Genomic DNA, 11,691 nt, shown 5'->3' on the forward strand with positions numbered 1-11,691 from the left:
GCCATAGAACACGACCAATCTCAAAGTATTTTATATTTAGTTTTTTCACTTGTAATTTTTCTTTTTCAATAAAACAAGTAGACAACTTTTCGATGAAAAATCTTTCCTTTGTAAAAATTGTTTGTACTCATTGACTGGGGGGTAATCAGGAAGGTTGGCAGGTTTTGACAACAGTTTTTTCCTTTAGCCGAGATAAGAATTTCGGCTCAAGAAGGTTGACAGGTTTGACCAACAGTTTTTTCCTTTAGCCAAGATAAGGATCTAAGCTTAAAGAAGGTTAGCAGGTTTGACCAACATTTTCTTTTCCTTTAGCCGAGATAAGGATCTAGGCTTAAAGAAGTTGGCAGGTTTGACCAACATTTTCTTTTCTTCAACCGAGATAAGGATTTAGGTTAAAGAAGGTTGGCAGGTTTGACCAACAGTTTTTTTCTTTAGCCGAGATAAAGATCTAGGCTTAAAGAAGGTTGGCAAGTTTGACCAACACTTTCTTTTCTTCAGCCGAGATAAGGATCTAGGCTCAAGAAGGTTGGCATGTTTGACCAACACTTTTTTCGGCCAAGATAAGGATTTCGACTCAAGAAGGTTGGCAGGTTTGACCAACAGGATTTTTTTTTTTTTTTTTTTTTTGCCTTTAGTAGGGATAAGGATCTAGGCTTAAAGAAGGTTGACAGGTTTGACCAATACTCTTTTACTTCCTTTAGCAGAGATAAAGATCTAGGCTCAGGAAAGGTTGGCAGAATTGACCAACACTTTTGCACTCTTTAGTCGAGCTATAGATTTATACTAAAAAAGATTGGTACGTCTGAGAATTTTTCTTTTTTTAACCAAAGCAATATTCTCTGTAATAAACTCGGTTAAAGAAGTCTACAGTTTTTCCCATGGCGTTCGTCAGCCGAGATAATTTTCTCGGCTAAGAAAAGGTGGGCAGGATAAGATAAAATCGAGCTAACTAGTTCGGCTAGTCATACAGAAAGGATGGGACACTACAACATAGGAAAATGGCAATAAATCGAGCAAGAAGAGCAAAAAAGGTTCCATTCATTGGAAAGCAATTACAATAGATAGGGTATATAGCTTGGTTACATTTCATAAAAAGAAAAAAAAAACAACAAGAAAAACAATTTTCCTGGTCAAGCAAACAAGTCATCGAGGTCAGTGTCCATGTCACTTCGGACTTCACCGTTGGACAGGACGGTTTCGGCAACAGGTTCCTGGGTTAGATCGATCACAGGCACCCCGTCAATCATGCTGGGCACAGTTTGGCTAAGCAGATCCACCCGAGTAGGCAAGGAAGGCTGAAGACCGAGGTCGGTGTTGGTAGGATGGGCATTAACTGAATTAGGGGTCTCCTCTTCCTCCTCCCCTTCTTGAAGAAACTTCTGTTGGACCGCGTTAATGTAGTCAGTCATGTAGCTCATATGAAGTGAGGGGAAGGGTTCAAAAAAAATTCGGAGTCATACCCCTGACCGAGCTTAGCTGCCTCAGCCTTCCACCCGCATTTGAAGAAAATATCTTTTGCTGCTTCGCACTGCTAGACGTAGGCATCTTCCCCCTCCTTGTAACCTCGGTCTTCAGCGTCCTCCATTTTTTTTTTCTACTCCTAGATCTTAGCGTTCTTTTTCTTTTCTAGTTTGGCCAGCTCGCACAAATAACGGTCTTTTTTCTTGGCCAAGGATTTTTGCTTTTTAGCTTCAGCCGTGTTGACTAGCTCGGCTAGTCACTCATTCTCCGCAACTACCGTGGCCAGTTTTGCCTTTAGCTCTTTCAACTTGACTGCCTTGGCGTTTGAATCAGCCACGGCCGACCGTGCTGTCTTTCGCAGTTCAAGCACACGTTTGTGCGCTACATGGTTTTTTTGCAGTGCTTGCGGTTTACATGATGGGGTGTGAGGCTGCAAACCGAGCAAATAAATAGACTTAAGATAGCTAGTAGAGGACTTACTAGCACCATGGGCTTCGAAGCTGACCGAATGGCCTTTAGTTCGGTCACGTGATCGTGGTGCTCTATGTCAGCTGGTAGGCAGAGCCTTTTGGAAAGGTTGAACGCGAGCATATGGTCTTTCTCAGCAACCATCGAGTCCTTGGTGGACATAGCACGGTTCTTGTAGGACATTGCTGGAGCCCATTTCGAAGGGCTCGCTCTGTCAGATCGGGCAGGGTTTGGGTTCGGTACCACAAGATCAGGAAGCATAGTGTCTTCCTCATCCACCAAATGTTACGGTTTGGTTGACAAGGTGCGCGTGCACTTATTTGGTGGAGACGTGGTTCCCCTAGTGGTTGAAGGGCGACCACAGTCTTGCGCGGTTGACTGGAGGAAGCTTGTTCGGTTTGGATTTTGGTGGAAGTTTGTTCGATGATAAGAGCTCGCACGGCCCTCTTTTTAGCCATTTCTTGCTCTTCGGTGAGGGCAATGAGGTTGATCTGAGGCAAGCTGGGATCCGATTCAGGTGAAGACTCAAGCAGGAAGTCTGTGACTTTGCTTTTTCTATTGCCACTATAGCAGTACGTCGGTACTACACCTAAAAGCTCGGTCCAGTCACGATGGTGATACCATAATGCAGCTCGTAGCGTGGCTTGGTTAGCGTAGGCGTAGTTTGTTTTCAACTGGTTCAGATCTGTAAAGGAAAAAAAGAAAACGCAAGTATTAGCATGGCTGCAGAATGGTATTAATTATTACTACAACCGAACTACGCTCACTAGGGCTTCCTTTATTCCAGCTGATGTTATAGCCCAGTATTTGGGCCTCCTGATCCTCAAAATTACCAGAGACTCAGAGAAAATCGTCGTCGTTCAGGTCCTTGTCTGGCATACGCTTAATGATTTTCTCTTGGCCCTTTCTGATACGTAAGTAATGGACCCAACCATAGTTATTTTGACCAAGTGAGTATTGATGAAATAGCTCAACCAATCCAAGGTTGAGGCCGAGCCAACGATTTAGCTTGGCGACTCCATTAATTATCCTGTACATGTTTATGGATAATTGGGTGGGACATAATCTGGTTTGCCTAAGAAACTCGCAAATAAGGGGCTAGACATGGAATCTGAGCCCGGCCCCTACGATGGATATAAGTGTAAATGGGACGAAGGCCGATTTTCCCCAGGGCGTGGTGTTTAGTTCGGCTAGCTCGAATTGTATGTTGTATTCCCTTCGGAACTCGGCTATGGCACCGGCCGAACTCATAAGGAACCGGTATTTGCCCATAGGGGTGTCTTTAGGTTGTTTATAAAAATTTGCTCGGCACCTTAGCCCGACATTGTGGTGAATGGTTTGCCTGGATAAAACCTAGTCAAAGTTTGCACAGTGAAGAAACATAGAATGTGTTATGGCCAGCTAGTGACTAGGCTAAGGCATCAGTGTAAATTAGTTTGTTCGGCTAAAAAGTAAGGCAAGGCTCTAGTCTCATCGTGGGAAAAGATGAGATTTTAGCACGATCGTGGTTAGATGTTCCCTTAGTTCGGTGATACACATCTAAATGAGCACAAACAAGTTTGTAGCTTGGTTTCAGTATGATTTTGAATCAAAACCAAAATTTTTGTGGGATTTTAGTTCCAGGTGGGGGCCATTTTTCCCTAAGGAGTAAACTTGTGGGAGTTAAATACAGTTTTGAGTTCTTTTTTGTACTTAACAAATGCCAAACGTTACAGATACTTTTGAAGTGTTATCAATGAATTTACAGTCCAAGAACATGGAGAGTCATATAGAGCGCATAGGAGAACAGGTGACTAACCAGTTTTTGAATGAAGAAAACAATGGTGATGGGTAAAAAGAGTTCCAGCAACGGTGCTTGGGGCACGATTTAAATGATGATGATGATGCCAGGGCTCGAAGAACTCAAAAAATATAGGGTTAGAGTGCTGGTCGCAAGGATTTTTTGGCTTGAAGATGAACAGTAAACAGTGACTGTTCGAGAAAAGAAGGCTGCATTTATAATGGAGGCAAAATAACGGGCCTTTTCAAAATTTCTTAGTAAATATGAGACGGTTGTCGTAGTACGGAGGGGCAATAGGTGCATACCACGTGTCCCAGTAAGGACACGATGTCAGAAACATGGGACGACGAGCTGTATGACTGGCACGATTCTAAACGACTGAGCTACTTATTGGTTTGAATATTTTACCACGGTCGGACTAATTATTTTAGTTCGGTTGAATTTCATGCATTTAGCTCGGCTTTGAAACAGTAATCCCAATCATGCTGCGCAGATGGAATTAAGGGGCCATTGAAAGGGTAATTTATGTGAATAAATTGGTCTAAGCTAAATCCATCTATCTTTAACGCATTAGGCTGAGCGACGGGTCACGGTGAAAGTTATAGACAACTTAGTCCTAGGTCATTTGGGAACCAGGTTGGACAGAGGCATCAGTAAGCGTCTGACCTGGCTATCTAAAAACTAGGTTTGGTAGCATGCCGTGGTATTAACAAGGAACAAGCCGAGCTAATTTAGCTTGGCAGGTGCCAGCTTATAATAAGGGCTACTAGTGGTGCTTGAAGCGACTTCGAGCTGTGTAAGCTCGATTAAGTGAGCTTCTAACCGAGGTAAGGGTTACCACCATTTTACTTGAATGGCAGTAAGTAAGGTGTTATCAGGATCAACATTATTCCTAGGAGTGTGATTCCTAGGAGGGCTCTGCTAGGGAGAGTTAAGAGTCCTACTAGGATTGTGCCAGGTAGAATCTATAAAAACTCATAACAAGACCTATGTAGAGGTATCACAATTCTTATTCTCAAATACACATAGCTTATTGTCTATTGTCTAATTGCTGACTTAGGCATTGGAGAGGTTTCCAGCACACACCCGCCGGCTAACTCACATTTGTGTTTTCAGGTAATAAAGCGACGACATTTGGAGGAGTACAAACTTGATCAACAGGATTATACGAGAAGATTATTTCGTGCTCATACATATATAATATAATATATTCTTAATCGAATAAAAGATACAACAGGGGATAATAAGAAGGATGCTTATGACATTTAATCACACTGTTATTTAAAGACATACAAACATTATTACGATCACAAAACAAGAAAAATCAATAAAGAAGAAGCAAGAGGCTTCAAAATTCTCCCATATGTTCCATAGTACTCAGGGCATCACATGAAAAGACGGTTGCGGCTTCATCAATTCAATTCAGCAGGTACCTTGCCTGCATCTATTGTATGCGGTACAAGTCCCCTTATTATTATTGTAGAGCCCCGTGCAATCCTTAATACATGCCATATGATCTGCGTGTAAAGCTTGATACGTCAAATGTGGCGGTGAGTTAGGAATAAGAAACCTTCTAGTCGTCTCTGATTCCATCAAGAACTCTTCTTCTCCTTCTCCCTCATCTACTAAGCATTCAGCAATGGTGGCACTGCACTCACCAGAGATCATTGAGTTGCTCTTCTTAGCCGAAGCAGCTCCACATATATAGAAATAGACAAAAATTATTAAAAGTATGACAAGAGAGAAATGGAGGTGGTATGATTTGATCTTCATTTTAGTTTTCATATCTCTCTTTGGCTTTTCTCTTCTCTTAAATTTAGATATCAATTTCTTGATCTTTATTAGGGCAAAACAGACATCTGTGGCAGGAAAAAAAGCCTTGGATAAGAAATCAATGATCATGCATGGCTGTGCATTTTTTGTTTTTGTTTTTGTTTTGGTTTGCATGTATTTTCTTTGGCAAATTCTATATGTACCTATTATGTATTTTTGTAATAAATATTTTTTTGATAGAATTATGATAATTTGTGAGAAATAAAGTTATTTATTTTGTGATAATGTTATATTTTTTTTTTGATCCAAATATTTGTTAACAAAAAATATGTAACATTACTATAAAAATACATAATTTCATTTCTAAAACATAAACTGTGATAACTTTACCAAAAAGCAATATATAATATTTAGTAAAAACATATATAATATACATTAAAAAAATAAATATATACCATAACATTACACGTTTACTTCAGTTAGAAAAATGTTTTCGAACTCTAATTTTTGAGCTCTAAAGATAGCTCTAATGAGTTGACAGTAAACTCCATCTATAGTGATGTGTTGTTTTTATTTTATTTTTTTTTGTTCATTATCATATCATTAGTGCTCCATTACTGTTTTAGTTAATGTAAGTAGTCCGTCCAAGTCAAAATCTGGGCCTAGCCCTCTAGGATGGGATAGGGGTTTTTAAATCAAAGCTTTTTTTAGACATTCGTTTTTAGATTAAGTGATTTGTGAAAAAGATATTAATTGAGAATAAAAACTATTTTATTATTAATTCATTATTTTTTTGATATAAATATAAAAAATGAATTTCACTTTTAAATCTAAATAATAATATTTTAAGGATAATATATTATTTCATCTATAAATTTTTTATTATTAATTATTTGCACCATGTGAATAGATATTAGCCCATGATACTCCGAAATCATTTCATTATTGCCTAAGTCGGCCCAATGTGCACGTGGTCTGCCATAGAGAAATGCATGAATTACTACGAAAGGGATTTTTCAACATAACATATTAACAAAAATGCTTTATACCCTCACTAGGGGTCGACCCCAGTGAGGTGGAGTCCCGTGATTGGACGAAAAAAAACTATTTCTTTTTTTTCCAGTGGGGGCGCGCCACCTCACTGGGGGTGCGACCCCCACTGGGGGTATTTAGCAGGGTTCATATATTAATAAGGGTCTTACTAATTTTAAAGGTACATGTTAACACTACAGGAAATACAGTTTTTAGTGGCGTTTGAAAAACGCCGCTAAAGCCTGTGGTGACGTTTTATTATACGTCGTGGATACGGTCGTCGTTATATGTTTGCGACGTTCAAAAAACGCCGTTGTAGACCTTATTGCGACATTTTAGAAACATCATGATACAGTCACCGTTAGTGATTCCTTCCGGCGAGATGGCGTCATACAGACCCTATTGCGGCGTTTTTTACAAAAACGCCACTAAAAGCACCTTTTTCTTTTGTGGCAGGAATGCAACCTAATGAAATTTTAACCATTCAGCAATAATATTTTATTGAAAAATGTTTGGTGGCCACAATATTCGCGGCTCAAATGGCTCGAATTGACCAAAACAACGTCGTTTTGTGATGTTTTGTGTCCAAAACGACGTCGTTTTGGTCAATTCGAGCCATTCGAGCCTGGAAAATTCGGGCCCTCTATCATTGCTGTATTTTATTTGCTACTAGTTAAAATTCTGCAAAATATATTCAAATCCTATTTCAAAAAATATATATATTCAACCAAACACATCAAAATTGAAATTACAAAAATCACAATCAAATTCATATACTCCATCATCATCTCAAAACTTAAAATACTAAGAAAAGAATAAATGTATCAAAAAAAAAGTACAAATATGATTGATACACAACACTTCGAAGCATCAATTTCGAACTTCTTCAACTTTGGAGAAAAGTTTCCCAATTTTTCCTGAGTTCATATAAGTTGCATTCCTGCCAAAAAAGAAAAAAAAGAAAAAAGAAGACAACATTTCACACAACTGAAATGTGAAAAATATTAGAGATGAGTCACAATCAAATCACCTTGTCCAACCAAACTGCAACATATGATTTAATCCATAAGTTTTTAAAAGAAATTACACAAATAAATTAAAAACTACTCTATATTTTTGAGTCACGAGTTCTATACATTTTTCTGCATGTTTTACCCTATGTAGCTAAACCCTATGTAAATTTTAGAACTTGATTATATATATAGATGCCAACATATAGATTACAACTAATCAAGTTCATAAAAGCCATTCAGAGCAATCCAAAGCCATAACCCAATGTAGAACAAAACCCTACATGAAAGAAGATCAAAGGAGATTGAAAAATCCCAAAGAAAATTACAAATCAAGTGCGCAAAAATAAGATTACCAAAATGAAAATCAAATGAGAAGTACTGGAGATTAAAGGAGACATATCAAAGAGCAAAAATTCTAGTCTTCATTTGACCAAACTGAATGTGAACAGATATAAAACTATTTCTTAGCTGTTTAGGCAGGGCTTTAGATCAACATATAAATAAATAAAAAATAAATGAAGGAGACAGTTATATTACACAAATACACACACACACACACACACACACATATATATATATATATATGCGTGCGTGTGCATGTGCGTGCGCATGTGTGAAATTTCTAGCAACATAGTAGCACCAACAATCTTATTAGTTTATGATGCAAATAGAAAATATTCATGGATTCCTCTCTAATTGGTCTCAAGTATCTCTTCAAAAAGAAAAGACTAGTACAAACAGATAACCAACCATTGCTTTAGCAATTAATGGACCTATTGAGCACATTTAAACCAAAACATGAAGAAGGAAAAAACATTCCAAAACAGAGGCCACATTTTAATGCTTTAACAACATTTGAAAATATATTGACAGGGTTTCCATAATCTAGCTGGAAAACAACCTAAAATAACCTTTATTTAGCAACAGGCAAAGAACACAGAACATATTAGAGAATCCCAAAAACTTCACAATGATATGGTAAAATGCAAGACCAAATGACACTACTAGGCTTGCTCAAACTCAACATTTCTTAATTTTCCCAGGTTCCAAATATCTCATGTCTTCTCATCTCTTACAGATTCCTAGTATTGATTTCCCTATGTTATGCAACGAGCATGAAAATAGTGCAAAAATGAAACTACCTCTAATGGCAACCCCTCTGCGAACTCTGCGACCAAAACAAGCAATAAGCTTCATATATATACATACAATACACTTGAGAGACATATCTTAAAAGTTAAATGAACAAATTTAAAACACTAGTAAAAAGCAATGTCTTGTGCTCTGATTGGCAAAATGAAGAAACGAATGCAACATTGAAGCCAAGAAAAAAAAAAATTCTTGTAAAACAGAGCACAGACCACAACTTGGAGCTTTAAAATCTTGATTTTCGATCAAAATCTCCAAAAACAAAGTATAAAATCAAATGCTAATGAAGGACCAGTTTTGCTTTTTGTGAAGAAGTTAATCCGAAAACGGAAATCAAATTTTTAGTTGATGAAAAAATATGTGATTTTTATTAAGTTTGCATAAATGTGCTCGACATATCTTAACTTACCTTTTGGATCACGGTGACACTGAAAACATTCATTTTTGACCTGGCCAAACTCGATTGAGCTCTTCAATGGCAGTGTATAGACTGAAGCAGAGATCGAATGATCTTGAAATTGGTCTACTTGAAGCAGAGATTGATAAGGCTGAGTTGTTGACGAAGGACACAGCACCACGCTTCAAGCCCCTGAACTAGTGTTTTGTGATACCGAGGTTGTTGGATGCAACTCTCGATCGACAACAACATCTCTCTATCACCACTCCATTCTTTCCATTTGCTGGTGATCAAGAACTCCATCCCAATGCATGGACCATAAAGAGGAAGAGAACGAAAATTAGAAGAAAGAAGCAAAACAGAACAAGCAAAAGTAAAAAATACTAGATATCAACCAAATCGAGTGAAGAAGAAACTGAATTTTCAAACATCAACGTAAATACATTCTAGATCCTTACTTTTTAGCCATGAAACTACACAGATCTTCAATGAATTCAACAAATCCCTTACCTTGAGCTGTGCCGCACCCAAACACAAAGAAGAACGAGCCCTAGATCGATTTAGATTACAGAGATTCGAACAATAACTAAGATAAATGCTCAAATCAAATATAGAACCAGCTTTTCAAGATCAAAATAACGAAGAATCGATCCAAATCGAAGCACCAAGTGTCGATCTCTCTCTCTCTCTCTCTCTGATTGACTTAGATTCCCACGACTCTTAAAAGCAAAAAAGAAATTTAAAAGAAAAATAAATACTTTTTTCTAAACTAAACTACACCGTTTTAACCATAACCCAACGTTTCAAAAACGTTGTCCTAACATTTTCTGATGACCGGCGTGTAAAAAACAAAATCGTGTCCCAAATTTTCCATATTTTATAGCGTTTTAAAAAACGCTACTAAATAAATGTTGTTGTATCCCTATTTTCTTGTAGTGTAAATAATAAAAAATTTATAATTTGATATATTATTTATATATTTTAAAATATTTTTACATATTTTAATATATTTTATATACTTTGGCAACACTAAAAACAACCCTAACGTCTCTCTTGTCATTAATTAAGATCTCACTTAGTAGCACTACAGGAGTTTTGCCGGCAAAGGTTTGGAGTTTTGCCGACTAATATTTTTTAGTTGCCAAAATAAAATTTTCTGCGACCAAAATTGAAATTTGGTAGGCAAAAGTCAAAGAGGGAAGACAAAAAAAATTGGGAATGAAAATACTTTTAGCGACTAAAATATTTTGGTCGCAGATAATAAAACTACACCATTTTGGTGGTATTGAACTAAATTTTGGCAAATGCTGACTAAAGTTTGGTCAGCATTAATTTAAGTTTTAGGCTACTAAATATTTTTAGTCGGGGAATATTACTTTTTGCAGACTAAAAAACATTCAGTTGCCAAAAGTTCCACAATAGGCGACAAAAAACTTTTAGTCGGCATTAGTTTAGGGTTTAGGCTACAAAATATTTTTTTGGTCGGCAAATTGCCTATACAAATTTAGTGGAAAAATTTTAAGATTGTCGCTCAAATTTTGCCATAATTTTTTTTCTTCTTATATCAGTCTCTTTAGTCCTTCACAAGCAAGTAAGTTCTCTCTCTCTTGCTCTCTTTCTTTCACACATAGAATATATCACCACCGCCGCAAGCAGGTTCTTTAGTTTTTCACAAGCAGGCAGTCTCTTTCTTTCTTTCTTTCACACACAGAATAAATTTTGCCATAATATATCATAATTGCTTATTAGCGACTAAAAAATTTTTTGTCGGTGTTGGTTTAGGGTATAACTACTAAAATTTATGTTGACTAAAAAAATTTAGTCGCAAAAAATTTAACTTTTAACCACTAAAAAATGTATTAGTCACCGTTAGTGTACATTTTAGGCTATGAAATCTATTTTTGATCGCCATACAATATTTTTTGGTCGCCATATAACATTTTTTGCCGACCAAAAAAAATTAGTTGCCAAAAACAGACATATTATTATGATTTCTCTTTGGCGACCAAACAAATTAGTCGGCAAATATTAAGTTTTGGTGACAAAATAAAATTAGTCGTGCTTATATTACCTTTTTTGAACAAAATATTTATTAGTCACCAAATTAAAACTTTTGGCGACAAAAATTTTGGTCGCCGTTGATTTAGATTTGGCTACAAAACTTAATAGTTGTCATAGATGTATATTTTCCGACCAAAACTAAATTTAGTTGCTGAAGGTAAAAAAACAAAAAAAAAAGAAAAAGAAAAGAAGCAGGAATTCATTTATTGGCTCCCGCCCCTTTCTCTGTTAGACAAGTAAGAATGGCAACGGAGTAGGGCGGGGCCGGGGATGACACTCCCCGTCCCCGATCCCCGATGGTGAACATTGCCCCGTCCCCGGCCCCGATCCCCGATGGGGAACCTATTACTCTCTCTGTCCTCGCCCCCGATCGGGGATCAGGTTTCCCCGACCCCGAAAATTTCCCGGTCTAAATTTGTTTCAACATCATCAATAACAACATTACACATACATTTTCAACAACAAAAACACAGATCTGAGACTGAAACACGCACAAAACCATCAATATCATCAAATAGATCAACAACAACATAGATCATTAACACAGATCTCTTTAA

This window comes from Camellia sinensis, chromosome 1 (assembly GCF_055761805.1).
Source record: "Camellia sinensis isolate YWXY chromosome 1, ASM5576180v1, whole genome shotgun sequence".
NCBI lineage: Eukaryota > Viridiplantae > Streptophyta > Magnoliopsida > Ericales > Theaceae > Camellia > Camellia sinensis.